At 40.0% G+C, this 25,341-nt stretch overlaps 1 protein-coding gene and 1 long non-coding RNA gene across 3 annotated transcripts in view; one reads left to right on the forward strand and one right to left on the reverse strand.

The window, feature by feature from the left end:
* Positions 1-25,341, reverse strand: part of BEND5 (BEN domain containing 5) — a 733,046-nt gene that overhangs the window by 524,643 nt on the left and 183,062 nt on the right. The window lies entirely within an intron of this gene.
* LOC309371429 overlaps positions 4,382-25,341 on the forward strand; it is a 66,651-nt gene continuing 45,691 nt past the window's right edge. The window contains exons 1-2 of the long non-coding RNA XR_014169104.1: positions 4,382-4,452; positions 8,038-8,173. This is a non-coding gene — a long non-coding RNA (uncharacterized lncRNA). The remainder of the gene's footprint in view (positions 4,453-8,037; positions 8,174-25,341) is intronic.

Genomic DNA, 25,341 nt, shown 5'->3' on the forward strand with positions numbered 1-25,341 from the left:
CTAAACTCAAGGAGATAGTAACTATGATTAGATTTGCCTGTTAACAAAATGCATTGCCAGAACTAATAGGTGCACAAAGAGGTGCAAGTAGGCATAAGCTACCTTGACCTGGACACTACCATAAGTGTCCAGATCAAGAGAAATAATAGTGCTGCTCTATTCCACCTTAGTCACAGCACATGTGGAGTATTGTGCCCAATTCTGGGTACCACAATTTAAGAATGGTAATGACAAGCAGGAATGTGTGCAAAGGAGGGTGACCAAGATGATTTAAAGAGTCTGGAAATCATGGTTTATTAGGAATGGCTGAGAGAGTTGGGTATGTTTAGCCTGGAAAAGAGGAGACGATAGCAGATATTATGCCCACCTTCAAATATTTAAAAGGCTGTTGCATGGAGGACGGAGTAAGCTTGGCTTCTCCTACTCCAGAGGATAGGACCTGAATCAAAGGATTCATGTTACAAAAAGAAGATTCCAATGAAACATCAGAAAGAACTTTCTGACAGTAAGAGCTGTTTATAAGTGGAACAGACTCCCATGGAAGGCGATGGTCTCTCCTCCCTTGGAGGTTTTCAAGCAGAGGATGGCGATCTACTGTGAATGATTTAGAAGAGATCCCTGCATTGTTGGGGGTTGGACTAGATTACTCTATCGCTCCCTTCTGACTCTACAGTTCTATGATTCTGTGATTTTTTTACCTCTTCCATTCCTAAATAATCCATTTTGAAGACAGAAAGCTACATTTTTATCTCTATATACAATAATTAATCTGTTTTTTTTTCTTTGGGAGTTTTATATTTGGCCAACAGTGGGGAATGAAGGGTTAAAATCTGCTACTCCCCAAAGCCAGGGCCATGCCTGTTTTGATTCTGTTCTCTGTGAGAAGCCCTGCTTGGATTTCATAGTTGAGCACACCTGCTTCAAGTGCTTTCCTCACCCTTAATTTGAATTTTTATATGATATTTTCTTCACTATATTCACCTTCACCCTCATAGTACTTAACTGGTGATAATACTCACAGCATAATACAGCAGTGCTGCAGCTTGAAGAAACCTTTATTTTCCTTTTTTGCGTGCCTTTTAATTTGATCCAACCAGTATGTATCTATGTGGAACAGATGGTATATATTTGGGAAAAGTTTTAAAAGGGAGAGGCTGAAACGCAACTCATCTAACTGCAACAAGGTTTTGCATATACTCATTGTACCATACCACTCTGATTAAAGCATCCATAGCAGTTCTATTGTTTCGGAATGTGAGTTGAAGTGATATTTCAGCAGGGAGAAAGTAAGCATCTCAGGACTAGTAATTAATGAATAAGCTGGGGGTGGGGATCCGGCCCCGTTGAGAGTTTCAGAACATCATCAACATCCCTTCCCCCTCAGTGCCCAAGAGGGAAAAGTGTGTGTTGCTCCTGATGAGAAGTCCACAGGGACAAGGCAGGAGTGGAGAGAGCTCCGAGGGAAGAAATTGCTTCATCAAAAAGTGCAGGACATGTAGAAAGGCTGCTGGTTAGAGGCCTGGCACTGATCCTGGTTGTGCAGGATTCCCATTGCCTGACCAACAGTTTTTTTTCTGGGGGTGCAAGGGACAAGGACACGGGTTTCAGAGAACCTGATTCAGGGGTCCCTGGCTCTAGGCCCTTGCATGGTCCCCAAGTTAAAGATTATATTTTCTTAAGGAATAAATCAAGAGGTAGGTGTATGCATGCAAGTAGAATTGACAAGGCAACCTGCTCAATTCTGACTGTGAGGAAATGACCCCTGGAGCCCTTGAAGACCCACTATGACCAACTGGCGGCACACTGAGAGACCTTGTTACTGATGTCCCCACCAGCGTCTAATGCCACCGCCTGTGATGTGCTATGGGATCACTTTCAGTTTATGCAACCTGATTGTGTGAATAAGGTGCTTGAATCTCTATGGCTCACCACATGCCCCATCGATCTCTGCCCATTTGGCCTTATTAAGCCTAGCAGAAGAGTTTTGACTGGTTGGGTCCTGAGCATGGCTAATTTTTCATTGTGTGAGGGGGTGGACCCTTCCACCCTGAAATAAGTGGTGGTACGGCTACTCATAAAGAAGCCTAAAGAACTTTTAAAGAAGTTTCACTTCTAGTAAAGCAGCAGGTATGCAGCCTAAGGGTCCAAATTTGTCACTGGACGGTCAGGTGCCCCCAGTGGCTAGAAGCACCTTTTATTAGTTCTAGCTGGTAGAGCAGTTGCAACCATTCAGTACTGATCTGTGATTTTAAAAAAACCCACCACCCTGCCAATATATATTTAAATGTATATTCTCGCTCAAAAGATGTATTTTAGATATGTATTTTGATGTTTAAACTGCTGAGAACTGTATTGCCGTGTTATCTGCCTTGTGGAACATGCTGCCCCTTGAAATTAGATAGGCCCCACCATTTCACAAATTTTGCTGGATGTTTTAAAACTCTCCTATTTTCTACAGGCTTTACCAGAAGGATAAGTTGACAATCTTATATTTTTCTTTGGAAAACTGTTTTTATCTGTTGTCGTACAACACTATGGTAATTTGCAAGTTTTGATGGTTTATAAATATTCAAAGAGAACTGTGAAAAACAGTGAATAGCTGTGGTCTGAACTGCACAGTAGTCCAAAAGCTGTGGGTCAGGTCTTATTTCATATAGGAATTTGCAAAGATCCAATTCCTCAAGCATCCCTCAGTTGGTACTGTGCTGTCAAGGTGAGAATTTGTCCTTTTATATGCAAGTGTAACCTTGCCAATGCAGCATAAAGGATAACAGGAAGAAGGAAGCAGAGAAGATGAGAATCGCAGAGCTGCCTAACAGCATTAGTTCAACTTTATTATGAAAGTGTTTTTAAATTCATGTAGGGATGTAGAGAAAATGAATCACATCTGAGTGTCTATTATTTTTTGCATCTGGATATCACTAGGAAGTAACTGGACATAAATTTTACACTGATTCCAGACTGAGAAATACTGTATGATGGGTTAGCAGCAATCACCAGATCACTTCTGACAGAGAACTACTATGGGGACTTGGAAAACTCACATCAGTGCTTTAAGTCTTTGAACCAAAATCACCTGTGTGGAATTTACTACACTTGACATCCTGAATCTGAAATTATTCCCTAGCTATGCAAGGTCAGCTCTCCTCCTCAGAGAAATTGTAATAATAATAGCAGAAGGGACTGCTATATAATTGTTAAGGTGACATATATTCAGGCGACTCTTTGGGTCTATTTCGTTGGCTCCCAGCTCTGAAATGTCATATATTCATAAACTCTGTGATAAACTTGACTAGCAAAATGACAGGCCCAATTTCAGGTTATTGTAGATCCTGAACATACACTGTTACACATACTGGGGCAAGTGAATGGGTGAGATGGTCTTCTCTCCTATGTTGGCAGTGATTGCTGCTCCTGCTCCACTTCACCATTTCCACTTTACGTGGAAGGGTTCATTGGTAGAGCATCTACCTTGCACTCAGAAGGTCCCAGATTCAATCCCTGGCATCTCGAGGTAGGGCAGAGGGAGAACCCTGTCTGAAACCTTGGAGAGTCATGGCTAGTCAGTGCAGGCAATACTGAGCTATAGGGACCAAGTCTGAGTCAGTATAAGGCAGCTTCCTACATTTACTTACTTGCTCCTTGGACCCACACTAGTGGCACTGAGGAGTAGAAGCAATTGCTATCATTGCTGCTTTATCTGCCTGCTTCCACCTCCTAGAGTCAATGGGATAGCAGAAGCAAGGAGGATGAGCACGAACTAGGGACGATCTAAAACCCACCATGCCAAAACACCACCTTGTTTACTAAATGCAGAGTTGGGGATACAGTGATTTAGAAAGGGAGAACCATAAAAGGAATGAAAGTAAAGAAAGAAAACCCTTGGTTGCTGGTGGGAGCCATCATTGTGAGGTTAAATCCAGTTGAGAGCAGTGCTTCCTGCCCTTACTCGGGGGTCTCAAAAGAAAAAAAAAACACAGCACAGACAGTACTTGGGAGTGCACACATTTGAGTGGTAGCTGCTGAAAAAGACTTGTGAGGAGCAGTTTTGTGAAGCTCCCAACTTCAATTAAAAAAAGTTCTGGAAAAAAACTTTTGGCTCCATCATAGCAGAAACTGCCATGCAATGGGAAACAAATGCTAGAGGGTGAGTCAAGAGGGACTTGGCCAGTATGGCAGAGCCATAGCAATAGCTTCCCTTCAGCAGTGTTGCAGCCACATACTGGGAGGGGTAAGATCAGGGCTATGTGGGTGAGCCAGTCCAGCTCCATGTGCAGCTCCACCCCCACTGTCTGTAAGGGGCAGCGACCCTGTTGCCAGGAGACTATTGTGGTGATTCCACCCTACAAGGCAAGTTGCTTCTGCAGTAAGCTAGTGAGCAAATGTAGCCACAGCAGCTCCCTTGCTACCACCAGACTGGTTCCTCTTTGAGCCAAAGCAGTGAGAAGAAAGGTGAACTGCTGTCATCTGGCACAATTTGGAGGGACTCAGGAAGTGATTCTCAGCAGGTTCCTTTACTAACATAATTCTTTTGCATCTAAAATGAATACAGTTGCAGACTGTAGATGTCTCCGTAAACTGCACTGAGAAGTGTTTAATAGCTAGATCTTCTCAAGTTTCCCATGAGCCTCACAAATTTTACTCAGGGCTCTGACAATTCAACACAACTATATGCATCAAGCCCCTAACCAAAGTGCTCCCCACCAAAATGCCTAAATTATCTTACTCCTGTCCTGCTAACATTATTTCCAGTTTGTCTACTCTGGAACAGAGCCCAGCTGGGTTCTTGGCATACAGTTCTATGATGACAGTTTACAGTAAGAGTTCTCTTAATGTTAAGTATATTATATACTTTGAGGCCATTATATTAAATATCTTTGTATGGAAAAATTGAAAGGTTTATTTTTATAGAGCTACAAATGCCATGGGAATTCATTAAAAAGGCTTAATGTATAAAAACAGAGGTGGAGAGTAGAAAGCTGTATGTATTCTTTTAAATTATCCCAGTTTTCATAAAGTTTGATTATACCCCCTACAAGGTATGAATGCAAGTGTAAGAAAGTGTAAGATTAAGACACTTAAAAAAATTATATACAACACATTCATTATCATTCAAGGAAACAGTTGTATGCCACAAAAAATGTTTCACTCCAAGTGTTTCAGCTCTTACAAACTCAATTTCTAAATATGTGATATTGTAATTAAAACCCAGAAAGGCCTTCAGGAAAAGGGGGACAATTTTGAAATGGATCCTACAAGCACTAGTCTCATTAGGCAAGCTACACATACAAACTACATTTGATCACCACCAACTCCTCTAGGAGTATCTATGCATATTTCTTAACCATAGAAGAGCCTTCATAACAAGGTATTTTAAAAATCTCCTATTTAAATGTGTATTCCACTCTTCAAACAGAGGCTGATATGTGAAGAGTGCAATTAATTTAAAAGATTTTTTTTCCAGTACTCTTACCTTCCTGCTCCCAAAGCAAAACAGGGTATTTTTTATGTGCACCAATTTGCTTTCATTCTTTGGCCAGTATAAACCATAGCAAGTACTGCTTAGTGTTATGCAGACTGGCATTAATTAAAATGTAGCTAAATGTGTTTTACAGTCAATTTTTAAACTCTTGTTATATGCACTGAGTACAGAATTACTTCGGAATGCAATCATATTACGTTTGGCTCTAGCTGTATTTAACAATACTGCTTTGTAGTAAAATTCAACTTGTACCATGTAAGCACTTGCATACTCTTAATCAAACATTGCAGTGCAATATAATCTAAAATGAACATTCAAATCTCCTAATCTATGACCAACTTCCTGGCAGTTACATAATATACAACCTTTTACAGGTGATTGTGGGCAGATAAATTTTGCTAACCGGAGGAAAATTAATTTTTGCCATTTGAAAATGGGCTTTGTTTTCTGATGGTTATAGTAGGCTTGCCATACGTCAGGAAAATTCCTAACATGTCCTGGTTTGGGGGTGTAAAAATGGGTGTCAGAAATTTTACTTTTTGAAATATGGCAACGCTATGGTTATAGTTTCCCCATCCATTAGGTAATGCTATCCAATTTGGCTTGCACTGACTTTTTAAAAACTAATTCACCACCTAATAAGTTAATCTCCAGATTTATCAATATAAAAATGACCATATTTCTCTGTATCATAAATGCTAGATGAAACCTGGAATCTGCATATGACCTACTAAAGTTTCACCCAATCAGGTTTGCTATTCTCTTGTACACTTCATTTTAGGACTGTAACAAAAAAAACAAAAAAGCTATAGTTTCAATATCAAACCATTTTCACCTCTGCCCACACAGTTGCTAAGCATCCAACATGAGGAATTTTTCTAGAGAACTCAAAAGCTTGCTTACTACTTTGTGACATCAAACAAAGGCATGACCCAATAATAGATTTTTTGTTTTTCTTAAGAACCTACATAGCATCCTTTGCTTTTTGTGTTTGCTTAGATCAGGGATAAGGAATCTGTGGCTCCCAAGTTGTAGCTGGACTACAACTTCAATCATCCCTGACCATTGGCTATGCTAGCTGGAGATGATGAAGTTGGAGTCCAATGAACTTTGGGAGGGCCGCAAGTTCCCCAGTCCTGGCTTCAATGCTCTTTAACAACTATGGCTGGCATTATTGGTTGGTTGGTTGGTTGGTTGGTTGGTTGGTTGTGGTGAGGGAAAGGGTAGGGTTTCGCTATACTACTATTTCTATTGAATATTCTTGCCTTTTCTCAGTTATGCATCTTGTGCTATTCTTAAAATGATCATAAATGAATGCTCCGATTAGAACTGAGCTGAAATTTGCCAGAGAAGATATTTTCTTATACTATTTCTGAGAATTTTATACCCCACATCTGAAAAAAAGATCATTTTGCAAAGTATTTTCATTTGGTTTTGTTTGTTTCTGCTACATTTAAGTAGCATTGTTTGTTTGATTGTAAGTTGTCCAGAGAGTTTCATTTTATGGTGTGCCATCAAATGCTGAAAAAATAAAATATTTTTGCCTCCCCCTGGCCTGCTCACTTCGGTGATTGCCACAAGGGGTGCCAACTTGAATAAAATATTGGGGGGGACCAGGTAAGCCCAGCCCCACATAATCGATCTCATGACGCAGTGCACACACACCGTTTAAATAGGAATGCCCATCAACTTTGTGGGGGCCCTGCCCCCTCAAATATCTTGTTGTGGGGACTGAAGCCCCCATGGCCCCTAGGAGTTGGCTCCCATGATGGCCACCATTTTTTTCCTCACAGTGCCCTGTAATGATGCTAAGTCAGGGGCAAGGCAGAATATGCAAAATGGTAACCAGTTTGACAACATAATCGCTGGGTCTTCTTACAGCAATAGCAAGCGGAGCAAGAGATCGAGAGTTGAGGGAAAAGGCAGAAACCATGCCTTCTGTTGCTGGTGTGGAATGTTTACTTGAAAAAAAACTGGTTCAGAAATGGAAACTTTGTCATTCTCCAGAAGTTAACGGACTCCAACTCCCATCAGCCCCAGACAACCTGGCAAATGGTCATGGGTGATGAAAAATGTAGTTTAGCAACATCGAGAGGATCCCAGTTTCCCCACCCTTGCACTAGCTACCTTCAGATCTTCACAGCTTTGCTGAAGAGCCCAGGGCTTCTGTCAAGTCATACTGCAAAGGTGTTCAGGCATCTTAAATAATCCTTGTTTTATTGCACCTCCGCTATCCTTTATTGGTGTGCCGTCCTTAGCTATTGAAGTTTATATTGTTTTATATTGGGTCCCTTATATGTAACTAAAAGATGCAGTATTTTTAAAGCTAAAATCCAGAAGAAACAACGTAACCAAATATTATTCAAGTCAACCATGACATGGCATGTAATCAAAATACAATCACTGGTGGGGAAAGCATTTTCATAGCCATTGTCCATTTTGTATGAAATATGCATTAAATTATTAATAAGTCCTCTTAGGATAAAAATGTCAGAGCTTTTTAATATATGTTACCAGCGCCAGTTCAAAACAGTTATTGTTTGCCTTCACCACAGAAATGCTATTAAGCCTGTGGCTGTGAGTGACTGAATCATCTAATCCAGCGCAGTAAAATTGACTATATAATCTGTCGGAGAGACGCTACATCTACCATCAAAGCCAGCAAAGCAGAACCCCACATTCTATTTTCAGGTTCCAATTTTTATCAATACCTTACTGTGATGTGACTGATGCTTAGTATTACCTGAGAATGATAATAACAAAATTCCTGATATGCCAGTTTCAAAAATCTAATGCACAAGAAACATATCTGGAGCAGCAGTTTCAGCAGTAATGGTGCAAATTACATCATTTGTAACCATTTTAAGGAAAGGATACCTTCAAACAACGATAAAATATGGGTGCAGTTCTGTATACATTTTTCTTTTGATATACTGCAAGCCATCCATGAAGTTTATTAATCTTTGCCACTTTTTCTATCAGTCATGAAGCTGTAGCTTTTGCTTGCATAGATATCTGGCTCAGAAGCAAAATAAGGTGTTTGCGGATGGGGGCAGGGGAGGCCCGAAAGCGTATTTTAAGAGGCATAGTACCTGGCTGCAGCAGACAAATTGCAGCTCTCAACTAGCTCTTACCTGGTCTTGGTACACAAGGTTCAAAGTGATGGGGATATATGGATATAGATTAGAATTGCCACTGAAATCCTGTGTAAAATTAAATTCAAAGCAAAAGAGGGGGCTCCTCCTCAAGTGAAACATCGGAGTAATTTGTACAGAAGCCAAGAGAGTTTTAATAATACTAGCACAACCTCATGCAGAAGCAGCAGCCATCAAAAGCGTAGGAAACTAACTCATCAGGCATAAAGAGTACATATGGTCACATACCCACATTACAATCATCACATGAGAGACATTTTAAATGTATATAGTTTATGTTTCTATGTATATCCTGTTTTTCTGCCGCAAGGTACTCAACACAGTTTGCAGCCAGTAACTAAAACATATGAGCACACACTTCGGATTTCTCAGATCACTCCACATGAAAGCTATTACCATACAGTATGCCATTCATGTACAGTGGTACCTCGGGTTAAGTATTTAATTCGTTCCGGAGGTCCGTACTTAACCTGAAACTGTTCTTAACCTGAAGCACTCACTGCCTCTGTGCCGCCAGAGCACTATTTCTGTTCTCATCCTGAAGCAAAGTTCTTAACCTGAAGCACTATTTCTGGGTTAGCAGAGTCTGTAACCTGAAGCGTATGTAACCCGAGGTACCACTGTACAGTGGTCTGTATGGGCTGAATAGTTTTCTTTATGCCAGGGTGGGGGTGGGGACTTTGATTCTCTCTACACTGGTGCAACTTGTGAGATGTGGCATTGCAAAATGAGAGTGTTGTCCACCCACAACATGGCAGCTGAAACACAAAGGGGCCACCATGTCTCATAGCCACTGTCTTCTTGGAATAACAACACCTGCAAATGCAAAAATGTATTCAGCTTTATTTAAGATAGTGGTCATCGTGTATGCAAACGTTTATAGTGTGTTACAGCAGTAACAACATGTAGAATTTAAAATAGAATCTGGAATCTTGTGTGATATGATGAAAATTTTACAGTTTAATAATTCAAGCCATAGAGAAGCATCTCACAACCTTGAGTTCCCAGATATTCTTGAACTACAACTCCCGTCATCTCTGACCACTGGCCATGCTGGCCAGGGGCGCCGACTTATAAAAAATATTGGGGGGGCCCATACCGGGGTCCTGCCCCAGGAAGTTTTCTAAATTTTAGATGAAAATTAGTGAGTTTTTAAGTTTTTAAAAAGTATTTTAGAGTCATATGATCAACATTAGAACCCCGAAAACTCGACTCTCTATAACTCCACACTCCGGGAAACTCGACAAGCCTGAAACACTTTTTGGCTTTGAAAAAAGAAACAAAACATAAACACGCACGGTATTTTCGTAAAAAGCTAATTTAATTTACAGTAACAATTATGCTTATAGACTATTACAGAGCAGTGAATTTATAGCTCTGAAAAGACTGAAATGATATTTAAATAAATCCTAAACTATCATTAAAAGAATAAAACATAAAATATTGCTGTCGCACAGTAATAGCGCTTTGATTAATAAGTGAAATAGCTAATTTAAGCTTACTTTGAATAAGGCTGAGGGTTCATTAAATAAAAATAATATCTCAAAGTTAATGCTTTAATACAGTTAATAAAGTTAATACAGTATGCCTAATACTGTATGTAAATACTGTAATACTGTATGTAAATAACGGGCTTTAATTGGGTCTTACACCCTAAAAATATTTAAGTATTTGAAAATAACTAATACAGTACTATAGTAATATAGAAATACAGTACTAAACTAGTACTAATATTTTGAAACTGAAAATTTAACATTCTGTATGTATTTAATTCTCTATTTTATAAAGATTTTTAATATCTGACAGTGAGTTTGGAGTAGCCCAATGCAAAAATCCTGAGGATCCATGTGGATCCATGCTTTGTAACCACGTTTTTGCACCACTGTGACCGTAGGGAAAAGTGGGTGCGTGATTTTTTTGGTGCAAGATGTAGCCATGGACATGCTATGTTATCTGATGGTGAATTTGGGGTGACCCAATGCAAAAATCCTGAGGATCCATGTGGATCTGTGCTTTGTAACCACGTTTTTGCACCACTGTGACCCTAGGCAACAGTGGGTGCGTGATTTTTTTGGTGCAAGATGTAGCCATGGACATGCTATGTGATCTGATGGTGAATTTGGGGTGACCCAATGCAAGAATCCTGAGGATCCATGTGGATCCGTGCTTTGTAACCACGTGTTTGCACCATTGTGGCCCCTGGCCACAGTGGGTGCGTGATTTTTTTGGTGCAGGCTGTAGCCATGGACATGCTATGTTATCTGATGGTGAATTTGGGGTGACCCAGTGCAAAGATCCTGTGGATCCATGCTTTGTAACCATGTTTTTGCACCATTGCAGCCCCAGGCAACAGTGGGTGCATGTTTTTTTTTGGTACAGACTGTAGCCATGGACATGTAATGTGATCTGATGGTGAATTTGGGGTGACCCAATGCAAAAATCCTGAGGATCCATGTGGATCCGTGCTTTGTCACCACGTTTTAAATGGGGAGGGAAGGAAAAACACAGAAGGGACAAGAAGCACAAGAGGGGTGTGCGGAGAAGCAGCTGGCTAAGAATGCAGGGGAGGAGTTTAACGGGGTGGGGGGAGGAAAGGAAGGCAAAAGTCCCCCCCCCAGCCAGCCCTCTCTCTCTCTCTCTCCCACCTGCATGTTTGAGGTGGTGGTGGGCTGGAGCCTGCACGCAGTGTGACTAGGAAAGAATTAGGAGTCGATGCTTTCCTTAACCCTCTGCTTGCCAGGAGGGCAGGGGATTCCCTGCTCTTTGTTGAGTTTGAGCAAATGCAGCAAGAGAAGCGGGTGGGCAGTAAGACCCTGAGGCAGAATGCTTCTGCCTTCCCTCGCCCGACCGACCAACCGCCCGATCTTATTTTTCCCTGATTTTTGCCGCTGCGATCCGGCTCCAGGGACCACACATTCGCTCAATAATTTTCTTAAATTATTGGGGGGGCAGAGCCCCCCCAAATGAATTTTTGAGGGGGCTCGGGCCCCCTCAGGCCCCATGGAGTCGGCGCCTATGATGCTGGCTAGGAATGATGGAATTGTAGTCCAACAACACCTGGGAACCGAAGGTTGAGAAAGGCTGGCTTACACAAAAGTGAAGGGGACTGCCAGTCACTTTCACTTTCAGTACATAATTTCTGTCTTAAACATGTTGTAAAACTATTTAAATGGCTTGTATTATGTTGCATATTTTAAGGTTCACATTTCATGTAAATGGGGGAAGTTCTCTCATTAAAAATTACAATAGTGATGTTGTTGTTTTATCTTTTTGTAAACTACTTTGAGGGGTTTTTTAAAAAAAAGCAATGAAGTGATGCATGTGTGTGTACACACACATTAAATAAATAACTAAAATTCATAAAAATCTTGAGAAGCAGGAATCAAGCCAATTTTCTCACTCAGTGACTCAGGCTGCTAGACCTTTTAGCTCAGCTACCAGCATGCAGGTTACTGTAACAAGTGGTAGAGTGTCTACGGTCAGTGCAGTGCTTTCCCTTGATTGTGCCTTGAACATAAGAGCAATTCAAAGTCAAAGTTCAAAATTGGATGCAAAAATATACAGTATTGATTTAGCAGTGTACAACACAGTAACAGCTGCACAAATTTTAGGGCAGCGGCAAAAAGTAAAGGTGCAGGGAAAGGATTTGTGCTATTATTCCAAGTAAAAGTGGTTTCTGTGAAACGTCAAACCCAATTTCATGTCTGAACATCACTTGCCTCTTTCAGCCCAGGCCAATGCACTTCTATTGAAGTAGAACCTTAAGACAGATGAATGCTTGTAGTTTGTCAAAGATATTTCTGAATTCAGAATCCCTCAGGCTAGAAGCCCCCATATTTCAAATAAATGACTCGATCTCACAGCCTTGTTCCATCATTTCAGGAAATTCAGGAAAACAGTTACAGTAACAAAAATGACTCAAACTTTAGATGTCACAGAAGACAATACAATACCAACTGTGTATTTTAGCTTCCTGTGTAAGATGGTTCATTAGATTCATCACTAGGAGATGGCTCAGAGATAATGTCAGTTCCACTGTTTTTTTGCTCAAATACACTCCAGGAAATCAAACTAGGACTAATGGGTTAATTTGTCTCCTCAATTGAGTGTCCTGGTTCCTTCCACAGATGGCTGCATGCTTTAATGCAGTTTCTGGAATTCAGATGTTCTTTACAAAGTTATCGTGTTGAAAAGGTCCATAGAAACTACCACTATTTTGTAAATACAAGGTTCTAAACTGCACTTCACAATCTATTGAATCCACTAATGGTTTGTGGTTCACATGTTGCAATTTATTATCTATTAAACAAGTGAACATTGTGAGGTGCACTCCCAACCACACAATAATTAGCATTATGTTATCATTTTAAAATAACCACCGTATTTTTTTGAACAGGAATAATAGGAAAAAAATCATTTAACTATTTGGATGCTGAAGGATATAAAAGCTCTATCAGCAGAAGGTACAAACGTACAAAGCAAAGTGTTGGCATATCCGTGGATGCCAAAAAGTGCACGCACACACAAACACGCACACACAAACAAACAACTGGATGCTATACATAAAACTGTGGCCATGGACTGCATGTGGCCATGGACCGCATTTAGGCTCCATGTTTAGTTCATCAGCCCCATTATGAAATCCAGAGAAGCCCAGATTTCATTTACAAATCTTAAGGCTGAAGCTGTATGTTTGAAAATGTAAAAGAGACTTCCACACGTACCTCGGATTTTGTCTGATGGTATGATGCAAAGTTCACATCTCAATTGCTGGCCAGCAGGGGGGAGGGGGAGCAGCCAAGTGCCCCCTCAGCTCACCTTTAAGGTGAACAAATGATGAAAAGCATGGATCAATAAAGTGTGATCCAGTACACTGAGGGAGAGTGGCATATCTCCTCAAGTTACAGCAGCAACAGTCCATGTGTGCCATGAGATGCTTTGCCCTCTTGACTCCCACTGTCCATGACCAGCGTTTTTTCCTAGAATAGGTGTCAGTACTCACCATGAGGTTGTTACAGTAAGCGCCACTCTTTTTAACAAAAAGAGGTGCTGGTACTGTGTACTGTTGAGTACTCCCTGGGGAAAAGCACTGTCTATTACCAATGGCTATGCTGGCTAAAGCTTATGGGAGATGGAGTCCACAGCATCTGAAGTGAAACCTCTTGGCTACCAGTGAGTTACAGGGTACCTGTGCGGTTGTGGAGAATGTTAGTTATTCAATGCTTGTTGCAGATCTTTACTGATTAATAAAGTTGCAAGTATGACTTAATTTATATCTGGGGTTTTTTGCATTCTTATAACATTCTATTGTATTTATAAAATAATAAATTCATTGAATTAAATAATAATAATGTAAAGTTAACGACCTTGCATCCAAATACTGGCATATGTCTTCATTCAGGGTGGGTGGGGGGAGAAGGTGGCAATGAGGAAGCACCAACCTCTAAAGCAGGGGTAGCCAACATGGTGCCATCCAAATGCTTGCCCTTCTTTTTGGCAGTGATTGTATTTTATTAGGCCTGTGTGTGTCATTTTACATCCTGGTTCCAGAACCTTAAAATCATTGCACAGCCTATTCCTTGGTGAGGAGGCTGCATTCTAGCTATGTTTCGGGAACAAGCAGTCAAATGAAAGACTACAAAAAGTGGAGAGTGGGACCACAAACCTGCCACCAAAGCCCAAAACACAAATGGGGACACACACAGTTTAGATTGGCTTCGCCCCTAATCTCCATTCATTGGTCAGAAAATGTGTGCCTACAAACGTACCGGTAAGTTCTGAACTCCCAGTCATTTGGCAAAGCACTGATTGTTTGTTTGTACTAGAGCCTGGGTGGTATGTATAGAGGCCCCTATGCATAAGTTCCAATCCACATAGTCTCATTTCATACCTCTCTACCTTTGGGGCCATCTGCACAGGGCTTTCATGATACAGACATGAGTTAAAGAAGATATCTTTCTTTTAAAAGCCAAACAGTACACGGAAGGCCCCATCCCCTGCATGTGCACAAACAAACAAAGAGAGACACTTGTTTTATCTTGCCGCCACCCTTTTTTCTGTACACACGGCTGCTGGAAAGTTTTGACAAGGTATATTTGTTTTTTGTTAGCATTCATAAAAGGTGTGAATAAGATTCTAAACTTTTTAGTACAAAGCAAATCCAAACAAAGAGAACACTCAAATTAAAGCTCTTTCATTTTTTTCTCCAAGACACAGCAGCCTTTTCTAAGCTTTATTAGAAAATTATCATGCCAGCTGTCTCTTTTCCTTGACTGTTATTCACACAATATGCCTCTCTCTTGTTTCTTTTCAGCTTTGTACATGTATAATAATGAGTTTTTCTAGAATGGAAAACCCAGTGGAATATTAAAATTGCAAAGAGCAGTTCTTCAAGTTAATTTCGCCAAAGTGCATCACAACACAATACAACATTGTAAGAATGAATATCTAATAGGGCCTCATTCATGGAAATTAATTAAAAAATGTTATTCTGAATATAGCTTTTCATATATGTACCATTGTCTATTGGCAATAATTTTAAGAAGTTAAACATTTATGAAAATAAATTGTTCAAGACCTATTTAATGGATTATGTTATGAACAGCGAGCTACCCTTTATTTTTAGGAATTAAAACTGTGGATTTGGTTGAGAGATGTGTATACTATTATGATTCTTCAGAAAAAAGGAGGATATTTTTAGTCAAGCTGTAGCTTTATTTAGAACAAATTAGATGATCAGCACCACTGTTGTGCCTTTGGGCCAAACTAATTGTAGCTCGTCTTACATGTTTAGCTCATTATTACTTAACCAACGGCAGTGGGGGTGAGGAGGAATCCACATGGGGACTGCAGTGTTGAGGCTAACCCCCTTCCTCCCATGCTGTTTTGCCATCAAAAAATGCCAAAATGGGCTGCAAACAACTTCTCTGGGAGAGAACAGAGTGATTTTAAGAAGGAACTCTGCTTTGGAGGAGGGGTTTAAAGCGTTTTTTTTAAAATCCCCATCCTCCACCACCCAGCTGCTTTTTTTGTTAAGAATGAACAAAACTAAGCACAGATGAAGAAACACATTACTGTGTTGGTTCAGATGTTATGCAGAAGCCAAACTTCAGTTTAGTCGGATTGCATGTATGTGCAGACTCCTGAAAAAGAGCTTATACCTACCTTACTCCTCCATGGTCCTTTTTTGTCTGCCATGCTAAACCAAGCCAAGGATTGGCTTAACAAGTCATCTGAAGCGCCATTTGCCATTGGCTCTAGTTCTCCCTACTGTCAATCTCTCTGCCTTTTACTGTAACAGTCCCAATAGGCAGCAGCCTCTACACGCCTCCGTGGTAATAAAAAGCAGCTGCCACGTGACTAAGTTAGTGTTTCAAGGCCCCTTAACCAATCAAAAATGGATTAAACAAATGTATACTATATGAACAGATACAATAACAGAAGAATGAAGAGACTGGTAGTGCAACACCACATGGATGGCCGAAGATTCTCCTATCCTGATCTAATCTATGCATAGGGGTATGTATGACATTGATATTGCAGCATTCAGAGTGCAGAGTATAAAACACAAAATGTTTAATATATACAGCGTAATTCAGATCACTACATCTCAAGCATGCTAAATAAGATCATACTGTACAATTAACAGCCCTATTTTGTGTACACCGTCACTGGTATACACCAAAAGCTTAAGAAAACAAACTCAACATGCATCTGGCAGGCACACCAGAAAATAGTCACTGAGTGGATCTCAAATGCCTTCTTAATAAGCCAATGCTTTGGGGCCAAACCTTTCTGGATTATTTTGAAAGTAACAGCTAAAACAGCTGAGTATATGGGCGGTTCCCTTTGCTTAACTAAATGGGGTGGGGTGGGGAAACCTTAGTTGATCTTTAAATGGTATGGCAGGTTCAGGGTGGGAGTAGTTACAAACACAAGCAAATGTTGCAAAGGTCTGATTCACATATAACACTAAACCAAACCATGGCTTAGTGCAAATGTGTTGTGTCTAAATGTGGGCTCATGATTTGTTTGGGGAAAACAAACCACAAACCCACATTTGGACATAACACAAGTAGTAAACCAAGAACTAACTTTGGTTACAGTTCGTGGTTTGTCTGAAGTAAGCTGTGGTTTGGTTTAATGCTGTGTGCAAACGGGACCAAAATTTCTTTGATTTTCTCCTAAAAGTTATTCATTTTTCTAACTGTCAATCAAACTTCTCCAAGGACTAGCAGCACTGCTATAAAAAAAATCTGCCTTTTCTGAAGCATGAAAACATATGTGCTAAGACAAATAAGCAATTACATATGTCTTTGGATAAGTTTCAATGCAGTGCTGTTCCAGGACAAAGCAGCAATAGGAAGAATGAAATAGCATTGAAGAAGCCACTACCATCATTTGCCCAAGAATACTGTTGCATGCCATCCCAATCTCTGAGCAGTTTGTTCCAGGGGTTCCAGGCACTTACCCAGGTTTCATGTTTCCTTCAGAATGAGGCACAGTGGAAACTGTGGTGTCTTTATGATATATGCTTTACTTACACATATATATAACCTGAACCAACAATGAAGGGGGGGAGCTCACAACATTAATACCCCCAGAGCGCCTTGCTTCCCCAATAGCTTTGCTCCCCTGGATTCAAACAAAAATCTACATCACTCTGTCTCTCTCTTCTCCTAGCTTGCTACTTTTCTTCTAGCTTACATCACTTCACTATCTGCTCACAACTCTGGCTTTTTATGTCTAACTACCCACAAGTTGAGGGAGGGGCCCCACCCATTTTCTGTCTTGCACAGAGCTCCTTCCTTAATGGCCCATCACCTTACCAGGAACTTAACTCAGCTTTCCCAGTAATTAGAAGGGGCCCAGGCATTCGCTCTACCCACCCCCACCCCCCAAAAAACTTGAAACACTATTCATTTGAATGTTCAGTGGTAAATCTAATTCTGTAACCCTGCTTTTCAATTAGGTATTCTTCAGATGTTTTTACTGGGGATTCATTATTCCCTGCTGCTTTCGTACACGGATTAGTTAAATTTTCAGTTTAATTTCCATCATACTCTTCTAGAATAGTTTCTCTTGTTCCGCTTCCACAAAAATCAACAAGTTATTAAAGTCCTACAAGCAATCATCTGTACTAAGAGGTTAAAATGGGTGGCAGTGGGTGAGACCAAAATATATATATGCCAATTGCTGACATTCTCTCGGGAAATGCCACCAGTTATGAACTACAAGTTTGGATTGTCAGCTACGTAGGAACTGCTGATATTCTGCCATTATGACTTTTGTGCAAATGAAACTGTGTGGGTGAAAACTGTATTTAAGCAGAGTGCCTGGGAATTTGTAAAATGCAGACAAAGTTTCCCACTGCAATTTAACAATTTAGCAGGTAACTTCAACAAATAGGAAAGTAAATCGGAGAGAAATCAAAGCCAGCCTGTCAAAAGAAAAACCGAGCAACAAAGTGCTCTACCCACCACCAGGTAAAATGGGAGACCATTCCCTCACACCACATTTTGCTTCTAAGAGGACAATAGGATACAACTGTGATAAAAGATAAGTTTTCTCCATTGCATTCTTTAGCCGCAAAACAGGCAAGATAAGCAACAGGACACAATATTGAGCTTGTATGGTTCTCATATACTTAGTGAGAAATTATATTTAACTTGCAGTCATTTTTTTAACGACACACTTTGAATGTTACTGTTTTCGTTCATTGTGATCTTGAGCTTTCCCTTATGGACTACAAAATCCATTTGCACCATATGTTGTTATAATTTATTCCTGTTCTTATTTTTAAAACTCGGGAAGATGAGTCATGCATAATCTCAGATACATTTCAAAGACAGTGTACAATATGTCTTTTAATATATTCTCGCAATGCTACACAACGTTTGCAATTCTCAGCACAGCAGGACATACTAACTCTACAAATAGGGATTCCATCGTGTCAGCCTTGTCCGTATTAAAGCTATATGGGAAAAATCACACTGCTGCCCTTTGGCAAGAAATGGATGTTGTTGCAGATGCTATCCCTTACAAACTAAATAAGCAGGAATGTATGACCTCTCTCAAAGCAGTTTATCCATTGTGTGAGAAAACTAGGGTGACAGTTATAGGGGTCACGGGATGGGAGGGGGTACCATATAATGCAGGGTTAATAGACAACCAGGACTCCAGGAAGATATAGATAATGACTGTGTTGGGAGTAAGGTGGCAGGGATTAGAATTGGACTCAAAGAAGGATACATTGTGAGATTGCAGCAGGCTCTCTGACCAGTTGAGTGGGGGTCTAGAGTGTTCCTGGAGTTGTGTATTCAGGACATATTAGGGATTCTGCTGGTTTAGCAGCTGCCTCACTGTCCAGTAGCCTCCCGGCCTGAGGTGACAGAGCTATTCTCAAAGGCAATGTTGAGGACTCTCAGACTACTGGTTTCAGGGACTTCAACTTCCATGCCAAGGGGACCAGCTCTGGGGTGCCTCAGGACTTCATGGCCGCCCTGACAACCATAGGGCGGTCCCAACGTGTCATCAACCCAATGCCTTCTTGGGAGCTTCTTGAGTGGGTGGTTGCAGACCAGATCAAGGGGCTTTTGAAGGAAAGAGTTCTACTTCTCCTTTACAACTGCTGATGTGGCAGTGGATATGCTAGACCATTGTCTTGCCTCGCCAATGGACTGGATGAGGGGCAATAAACTGAAGCTGAATCCAGATAAGACTGGGGTGCTGTTAGTGGGTGGTTCCCTAGATTGGATGGATGGGAGGTTGCTTGCTCTTGATAGGGTTACCCTCCTTCTGAAGGAGCTTAGGGCTACTTCTGGATTCTTTGCTGTTACGTGAGGCTCAGGTGGCCTCAGTGGTATGGAGTGCCTTCCATCAGCTTTGTCTGATGGCCCAACTGGGCCCCTATCTGGACAGAGCTAGCCTAACTTATGTTGTCTATGCTCTGATAACCTCTAGGTTAGATCATGGCAACACATTTTACGCGAGGCTGCCTCAGAAGATGATTCAGAAATGTCAACTGGGGTAGAATTCAGTGGCAAGTTGCTTACTGGAGCAAGAAAGCTTGAGTCAAAGAACAGCAATCCGTGGAACTCAACTTCATGCTGTTACAAACATTGTGCCTGCGCAAGCATTTCAGCTTATCAAATGGAACGGTCTCCCTCATCTCATTTCAGCTTATCAAATGGAACGGTCTCCCTCATCTCCCACTGTGCACTATTCTGAGGGCTCTCTCAACCTCCCCGATCCCATTTTGGGAGGACATGTGGGGGGAGGGACAGTAGAGAGAGCCCCCACTGCATATGTGAAAGTCTTTGTGTAGGACTTCCACCCACAGGGTTCCTAGGGTGAATATCACACTATAGGGTTTATGTGACTCACCTTTTATGAGGTCAACAAATTCACACAGATCTACTTTTATCTCTGAGTCATATTGTATTAATTTCCTTGCTCTCTGAGATCATCAGGCAAAGCTCCGATTCCTATTCTACCTAGCTCAAAGCGAGATTTGTGAGGGCTTGGAACATGCGTAGAAGCATACTGGATTTTGCATAGGCCATGATTGCTGATCTTATAATTCTATCTTGTTAGTTTTATGGTTATTTCACATATTTTATGTAATGTATTAACTGATTTGGGTCACCAGATAGGGGAGAGAAATGGGATACAAGTTGAAAAGATGAGATTTTACTTTTTAATGTTAAACGTTTATAAATCATATGATCAGAGAACTTTCAGGGATCAGAAAGCACAATAATCGAAGCCAACTGCCTGAAGGCAAAATCTTTTCACATTGTGCCATCTATGTGTAGGTTTTTGTTACATGTTTTGGGGGCCATCTATCACAAGGAGACTGCAAAGAGTGAATAAGGTACTCCTGACCAGAGAATAAAGCAAACAAGAATGCCCAAGAAAGTACAAGTCAAACCACACAATGAAAGAGAAGTCAAGTAATAGTAATATTTAAAAGGTTACTAGTTGTAGAGAGAGATTCATGCTGTGACTCATTTGACTATTTATTTGGAAACCATAATTTGCATTAATACTGAATTTTTAAAAATCCTGAACATTTTAATCACACTCTTTTCTGATGTATCCTCTCTAAAGATATCAATTCTTTCCAGGATGAGCCCTGAAGAATTTGAGATGTTTCCTTCACATCTCAACATCTGCCTACACAGCTGTCATATTATACTTTTTCTAGTAACAGCTGCATGTCACAGCTGTGTTGAAAAGGGTAGTGAGCACAGAAGGGTATACACTATGAACAATGCTGAAAGCAACAACAGAATGTGTGATATTACTCATTTACAACCACAGTGAACATTGTTGAGCCTTTTGTAATTTGGTTCAACAAGAATACCACCACTTTACCAGTCCATTCCTTTTATTTATTGAAAGCATTAAGAGGCATTTTCATTTTGAAGTATTAAAAGCACTGCTTATATTTCCTCTCCTGACCCTCAAGTAAATACTGAGAGAACAAAAGTGCTTTCAGTGTGTGACAGAAAGCCAGAACTTCAATGGAACTTAGACTTCAAAGTCACTAAAGTGCTTTTGAAAATGTTAACACTCATTCCTTGCTAGTTTGAATTAGACACTCATTGTTCTAGACCAAATGGAGCTATAACAGTTATTCATTGTAAGTCTCTCTCCTCGTTTTAATAGAAATCCTTCCTTTGCTAGGATAAAAATAAATCTTCATAGGAAAACCAATCAAATGTGACAATGCTATCTGATTTTTCATAATTACATATAAACTCTATATTTGAAGTTATAGTAGTAAAGTAAAATTGGCTCATATGTGTCCTCAATGTATCAGTTTAAACTTATTACAAACTGAGTGGTTTTCCCAACTGAAAGGAAGATTTAGGATGGCCAGATTTAACTGTACAACTGAAAAGTCAGAGATAAAAATTAATTTCTGTGGTTACTATAGTAATCTACACAACCTGAAGAAAAAGCAGGTCAAATATTTTTGCCTTTTGCTGCAAGTTTCCATAAGATCCAACATTTCAAAAACATTATTCAAACATTTTTTATTTAAGTGCCCTCATAGCCACTCAACTTTAAAAGAAAATATTTCACATAATTTATTTAAAACCATTCACCTTGGATCTTATGGAAGCTTGTAGCAAAAAGGCAAAAATATTTGACCTGCTTTTTTCACAAGGTGGTGTAGAGTACTACCGCAACCTCTTTATGATACTCAAACTGAAATTAAATTTTATATTTGGCTCATCAGTTCTACAGTGCCCCTCAATAGAAAAACCATTCAGTTTGTAAAGCAAGTAGATACATTAGGATATTTGTTTAATTTCTCACCTGCTTTGGCAACTACAGAATGCAAAGTTCAGTTTGTGTTCATGATGCTTCAGCTCACAGCCTTTAAAAATGAAATAAAGTAGTAATGGTGACGCCATCAAGGCATCATCAAGGCATTCTCCCATACACTTTTAGAGAGTCAAGCCATTGCTATAGCTGCCTTGCCAATACAATTGTCCTGTTCAGAATTGATGGAGAGGTTGCTGATTATGATAGAACCCAGGTAGACAAAATCATCCATCACCTCAAGCATGCGATCACCAATTTTGATGTGTGGAGTGCTGGTGATGTTCTGACCCAGGATGTTAGTCTTCATAAGGCTGATGGCAAGTCCAAATGCCCTGCAGACTTGTCCAAAACAATTGATAAGCCTCTGTTGGGCTTCCCCAGAGTGCATTATTAAGGCTGCATAATCTACAAACTGTATCTCTCTGATAAGGACTCACTACACTTTTGTCCTGCCACAGTTGAACAGACCCCCTGTCACTCCTTGAATGGATATACACCCTGTCTTCAGTCATGCTGAAGGCAAATGAGAGCAACAGGGAGAAGAATATGCCAAACAGTTGGGGTGAAAACCCATCATAGATCTGTCCATTGATTAATGTGGATACTAAATTATTTCCAGGCATACTGGCCAGTAGGCTTTCAAAAACCTTGCCAAACTATGTCGACCATGACCTAGTTGGATTCATAAAGCAAAGATCTAATAGCCTTCCCTATTAGAAGGGTTATCAATACAATTTTTTGGAGGCAATCACATCTAGAACCTACTGTTCTCCTGATGCTGGACACAGTCAAGGCATCTGATCATTTAAACTGGCAATTATCTCTTTACAATTCTATGTTCCTTTGGTATTAGTGCATCCTGGGTTGATACGTTGTATAATTTATACTATGGAACACTGGACTAAGTTCTGGTGAATGAGGAACACTCTTCGGCATTTCCCATTGGCTGGGGGATCATCGTTTCCTCTGTTGCTCCACCCCCACCACGACCCCTGGCCATGGAACCCTTAGCTGAGGTATTAAAAGCAGGTGGTGATGTAAAGGGTTTTGAATTATTTGGGAAAACTCATCAATATGTTCACAGATGATGCTGAGTATTCCTTTCTGAAACCTCGTTACCTGCTGTTAATGCACCAACTTGCTATAGATGGCAAGGTATTTGGATTCACTGTCAACTTCACCCTGCCAAACCTAGAACTGCATTGGCACAAAACATCTGGCCTGAAACTTTGTAATGCCTACTTTTAATACATGGGAGTGAATATACCTAAGAATCTATCCAAACTAGAAAAATGGAACTTTACTCCCTCGATAAAAGATTGAACAACTAAGATTAAAAAATTATCAAAGCTAACATCCTCATGGTTGGACAATTTCTATAACAAAAATGATGCTATTACTACACCTTCTTTACTTATTCAGAGTCTCACCAATAAGCATAGCCATTTCTCATGTTAGTAAATGGGGGGGAGGGATCTACTAAATTTTATTCATGCAAACAAGAGAACTTGGCTACTTCATAAAACCCTTTATAGGTTCAAGAAAGAAGGGGGTATAGCAATACCTAACCTAAAATAGTATAAAGACTCTGCTCACACAATATTATTTTGATTTTACAAGGATCAACAAGGTCCCATGGTTTAAAATGGAGGATGATAGAGATCAAGACTTTATGGAGTGGGTTAGAATGGGAAAGATGGAGTGAAGCTTGGACTCAGAAACTTTCCAAATGGGAATTTACCATCAGTTGGTGGCTAAGTACACATTTTCAATATCACAATAGAGTGTGGACAACCCACTCTTATGCAGGTTTATCTCTGGATTGGGACAAATGAAAATAAGCTACTAAAGTAAGCATATTTTAATAACTCAATTTTTCTATGCATCATCAGCTCCTGCCTCCCCTAGAGGGCTTATTAGATTCATATAAGAAAATTCCTATCACCTAGCTACTTTAAGTTGCATTAATCATTTTAAACTCCTCCCAAATCATGAGCAGAAGGTCTGTTCTTGTGCAATAAATATAGATGCTCCCCATGGGTGTGAATGTACAGTTAATAGTGTATATATGCACAAGAAATACTGCAGACAAAATTTGGCAAACGTGGACAACATGTAGTTTGGCAAAATATATGATTGCAGCAATCTCTTATGGCTATGGAAATTTTAATGAGCTTAAAGGAGTTTGTCCCACCGCAGCCTGTATTGTCCTTGTTGCCATAAAACAGAATTTCGCAACATGCCTGATGATATCCAGAACTTTATCAGCAAGAAGGTATTTAATGTACTGGTAAGTTTCCTCTAAACGGCTAGGTAATTTCCTTGATAATGGTTGAATTAGTTCTCTTTGGGTATCACAATGGGCAGTATAGAAGAGCGTGCCCAATGGATTCAATCTCATTAGACAGGCATAGGCAAACTCAGCTCTCTAGATGTTATGGGACTACAACCCCTATCATTCCTAGCTAACAGGACCAGTGGTCAGGGATAATGGGAATTGTAGTCTCAAAACATCTGGAGGGCCAAGATTGCCTATGCCTGTCATTAGAGTTGCATGGGCATAATCTTTGTTCAACTAGGATGTCATGATATCTGCCCTCTAATAGAGCTCAAGGGAGAACATTAAAATGGGCTCTGGGGAATGCCAATATTTAGGGTTGGGGAAGAATGTAAGATATTTTCTATTGTTGTTTTGGACTGCTGGTTTCAGAATGAAATTGTTTAAATTGAATTGTGTTTGATGATCTTGATTATCTATTGTAAACTAAAATTGAGCACCTCCTGGCAGAAAATCAGTACAGAATTTAAATATGAGTGAATTATCTTGCCTGCACCCACCACAGAATGGATGGAATAAGCCAAGCACTGTGAAATAGCCATGGAGAATGCTTCAGAAAAGCTCACATTTGATTTGGTAACCCATTAATGATTGTGGGGATAACACTTTCTGTAATGTGATAACACCATTGAAATCTAGATCAACATAAACAGAGATGATGTAAAAGTGAGTGAGAATTCTGTTGTCTCGTGGAACTAGATATTAATTATGAGACAAATATAGTCTGGCTTCATTCCTGGAAAACTTTGCACTTGTCTCAGAGCTACTCTCAGCCAGTTCCAGTTCTCCTATACTATTAAAGTTTTTGAATAGTATCTTGAGCATTATATTTTTATAGTTAAATCTTTGTAGTACCCTCTGTCTGAATATTTATGAAAGCATGTGTATTTTTCATTTTCTTACATATAGAAAAAATGCCTCATAAAAGATCATTACCAGCTTTAGTATACCCTCAATTTTCTGTAATAAGAATGTATTCTTTCTTCTCATTTCTGCTCACATGAAATCTGTACTATCCTAAATAGAAA

Source organism: Podarcis melisellensis, assembly GCF_964234715.1.
Source record: "Podarcis melisellensis genome assembly, chromosome: 6".
NCBI lineage: Eukaryota > Metazoa > Chordata > Lepidosauria > Squamata > Lacertidae > Podarcis > Podarcis melisellensis.